Source organism: Barbus barbus (assembly GCF_936440315.1).
Source record: "Barbus barbus genome assembly, chromosome: 37".
Lineage (NCBI taxonomy): Eukaryota > Metazoa > Chordata > Actinopteri > Cypriniformes > Cyprinidae > Barbus > Barbus barbus.
This window is the reverse complement of record NC_136715.1, coordinates 6,482,925-6,487,584: the sequence shown is the minus strand read 5'-3', so window position 1 is coordinate 6,487,584 and position 4,660 is coordinate 6,482,925.

Below are 4,660 nucleotides of genomic sequence, written 5' to 3'. Positions count from 1 at the left end.
GTGAGATATTTCACTGCTGTTCTTCTGGTTTGGAAACTGTTACTGCAGTGTTTTTAGTGACTGAATCATCTCTCTTCGAACAGATTCACTTCAGAAACCCTTCATCACTGTTAGTGATGATGATGTCCAGCTCATCGTATCATGTGAAATACCACTTTCAGTCCGAGCTGATTTCATCTGTAGTCTCTACACTGAGGATGATGTTCTTCTGTATCAGGGTGTCTCTCAGAGGAGACAGTCTGGAGAGAGTCATTGTATGTTTTATTTAAGTCATAGTGAACTCTTCCCACGATCAGTGAACAGCAGACAGCTGATCTGTGTTTATTCACTCAAGACTCAACCTGAGATCAGATCACCACACAGTGACACATACACCATCAGAGGTTAGTTATCACTGTTATCATTAAAAAAAAAAAAAAAAAGCACACATATTATAATTCTAATTAGCCAGTATGATTTATTGTATAGTCCAAAAGGATATTACTAAATCATGAATGAGGATTGACTAATACCAAATGGGAAGTCAGTATCTTCAACAAACAAATTAATACGAGAAAAATTAATTGAAAGATAATATTTGTGTAATAAGTCTGTATGGATATAGGCTTTACAACACTTAAAGGACAAATATACAAAGTATAGTTAAAAGTTGAGTGTTATTGATCAAAATCACTGGGGCACTACAGACTCAGTCATTTCTGAAGTCTTGATTCTTGAAACTTCCTTTTTAAGTTCTTTTCAGACAAACACTAAAACCACAGGGTGACTTGGAAACTGAATAATTGAATACATTTAGGCAGAAAGGAAGAGTCGCTTGAGCTAGTCAAAGTTTAGAGGTCAGAGAGCCAGACTATCTGACAAATATGGAAACTTGAAATGAAATCAGTTGCCAATACAGATATTTGTGCTATTGTTTTCCTTCCAAAATCATATTACAAAAGGACTAAAAAGGACTGAAAGTTAAGGTTTTTGCAATAAAACAGAGTGAGTTTTTTTTCTTTATTAATATACTCATGTGAACCAGTATAGATATGAGAGAGAAAAACAGCTAGGATCTTGTTTCAAAATGTATTGGTAAGTAATCTGTAGCAGTAGAGTAGTAGAGTATTTAACAATGACGTGGTTCATGATTAAGCTGCTTTTTTCAATATTGCACAGAACATGTTTTTCCATTCCATTGCGATACTTCTCTGTTGTTTTTATATGTAAATGCACTAGGCAGACGTGCTTGACCATTGCGCTTGGGTCTTGCATCTTTTGTAGTGTCTTGTGTATGGCACAGTGTTGTAAAAACATGACGCTCAATTTAAAATTCAACTTTTAAAAAACATTTTTCAAAATTTTCAAAGTAAAAACAAGTTCTGTGTGAATGTATTAATTTCAAATAAATGTACATACATTTTGATGTATTAGTGCCCATCTCTGCCTGCCTCACACAGCAAAGGAAACCTTCAGTAAGTTCAAACATTCTAGAATTAATATATTGGGTTCAAAAGACAAATTCAAAAATACAACTGGGATCCATTTTCAAAGTTTAATTGTACATGGTAAGCAGAAGTTTTTTCAACATGGTTGCTACTTGAATTACGTTTTTCCCTTAACAATTTTGCTTTAATACTATAACTACATGCTGTGGCACTGTTAGTTTCCATGGCACCTCTACTCTGCCTGGTAACAGTAGAATGTCAGAAGATATTAAGTACTGTAGAAGCCAAGTTAGCAAGCAAATTGTTTTGCTTCAAAATGATATCTAAACAAAATGTTAAGCGACTGATGAACATTGAGTGTTTCATTTTTGTTTGCTTGTTTATTTATTTTATTGAGAATGCCACTCTGATATATGCAGGTCATTTTGAATCTATCGTCCACTGTCCAGTTATCTGCTTATTATTATGGCTATTTCTCCAGTGTTTAGTTCAGTACAAAGTAAAGAAACATACATATACCAGTAAATACAACTTAAGCTGTTCTTACTGTTTCAACAGCAGCGACCATTCAAAAAACTCTACAAACTGACATTGTCATGTCTACATCTGACACCCCAGTGTCTCACAGAACAGGTAACGCTCTCTCTCTCTCTCACACACACACACACACACACACGTGTGAAAGAAAGAGAGAACATATACGCATATACTTTTTTCACTTCTTTTTTTAATTTTATTCTTTTTTACTGCTGTTAACTGCTAATATCCCAGTGGCTCATACTGAAGGTCCACCCACTTCACGATACAAAGGTGTTATTTTGAGTCTTTTTCTTCCATATGTGAATTTATTTGATCATTGCATTCTCTTTCAAATCTCTGTATGTTTATTTCTTACCATGCACCAAAAATAAAACCAATCTACATACATTTTCTCAATTAATTTATGTATTGCTTCAGTTGTAAGGTGGACTTAAACAATTTTAAACAACATAATACAACATGTATTAAAGTGTTGGTTTTATTTTGATACAAATATCTGGTTGATAGTACTGGTTTCTATTGGTGTTACTGTAATTTTGTCTGGACTCATCTGTCTATGCCGGTTTACATGTAAGTATTTTAATGACAATTTTAATTTATTTATATGTACAGGAATAAAAACTGAGCATGTAATACATTAGCTCATTGCGTTTTAGGTAAAAAAAAAAAGAAGAAAACTAAGTATTTTAATTCATTCAAATCAGTAGTCTGTGATATGTAGTTTTTTAATTATTTATTTATTGTTTCTTTTTTGTTAAAAAAAAAATCACATCCATGAGCTGTAAATGATTAGCTTCTCAGATATAAACATATATGAAGATATGCTGTAAAGATAAATGTTTGATTCTTAAAACTAAAACAAGACCAATAAAAACTTATGTGACCACTCAAGGAATTGGTATGGTGAGTGTCACTATAATATTTACAATAATAAATATTTATTTTAAACCATAATTAATAAGAACTGTCTTAAGGGACTTGACCTTAATTATTGTTTATATAATTTAGAGTTGTTCTGGATCTGCAGAGACATATTCTCTGATCACTTCTGTTGTGACTATCCTTAATCCATTGTCACATTAGCCACATCTTGGGTCTGCTGAGCGTTTAGACGCTTACTATGTCTGAAATTCCACGGAAAACCAGGTTGCATGTGCCATTCTTGTTGTTTATTGTAAACTTGATAAAAACAAACTAAAGAAATAGAGGTAATACAAGCTTAATGAAATCCAACAAGTTTTTTCCGCGCCACCAAACAGAAGGTAAGGTCTAAAGACCATGTGCTCCCAGCAGGCCACACTCCAGTAAGCCACACCCAGGCCTTTAAGCTTCTACAAAGGGGCCATGCTATATACACATTATATGCATTTAAGTACATAATAATAAAAAAACAATTCTTATCTTTGCTTGTTAATTGAGGAGAAGTTAATCTTGGCTTTCTAATAGCAAACATATCTTTGTTACGGGTCTTTCTAGGATGTTAGTTTGGGTTCTTACTTTGACAGTTCTAACAAGCCCATATCTGTCAGGCATGACCTCTTGGATTCTTCCCAGAATCCAAGAACCATGAGGGGCGGCAGAATCTACCACTAAAACTATATCACCAATCACAAAGTTTTTCCTTGTTTTATTCCATTTTTGTTCTTCTTGCATAAGAGGCAAGAACTCATGAATCCACCGTTTCTAAAATATGTCCGCTATGTACTGGACTTGCCTCCAACGGCGTCTTGCATACAGGTCTGTTTTGTGAAATAATCCAGGAGGAAAGATGGGATCAGATTTCAAGAGCAGAATGTGGTTTGGAGTGAGAGGCTCTAAATCTTGTGGATCCCCAGATACTGTCGATATTGGGCGACTATTTAAAATAGCCTCTACTTTACATAATACAGTATGCAATCCTTCTTCAGTCAAATTTTGTTGTTTTAAGATAGAGCGAAGCACTTGTTTTGTAGACCTGATCAGACGCTCCCACACTCCTCCACGGTGAGATGCTCCAGGGCAATTGAAACTATTACAAATGAAACGCCTAATGGCTTGGATACAGGAGTCTGTGTCAAGCGAATGAGCAACTTCAATATGAACAGCTCTGCTAGTCATACATGTAAATAATACTCCATAACGTTTCATTGTGGTTCGTCCTTTTTTAATTTCTATGGGTCCAAAATAATCTACACCCACATTACTAAAAGGGGGCAAAACAGCAACCAATCTTTCTTGTGGTAAATCAGCCATCTTTTGTTGTCCTGTTTTGGCTCTATTTCTTCAGCACACAATGCAACTGGTTATAATTTTACCTGCTGCAGAATTGGCATTGATGATCCAAAATCTTTTACGAAGTTCTGAGAGCATGAAACTTCTTCCTGCATGTCCCATTTTTTCATGTATATGTCTGAGAATTAAGATGGATATATAGGTATGTTTGGGCAAAATGGCAGAATGCTTTACCTTTTCTGGAAGAGCAGCTCTAGACGTCCTCCTATACAAAGAATTCCATCTTTTAACATTGGATCAAGCCTATAAATTGAACTCGCCTTTTTGACATTTCCTGATATCTTCTTGGAAATTTCTTCTGCAAAATGTTTGCTTCAATGTACTGAATAATAGACTGCTCTGCCATTTCCAAGTCTGCAACATTTAGGTTTTGCTTACCCAGTAGGATCTTGTTCTGGTTGCTTCTTTGTTGTAATTCCTTT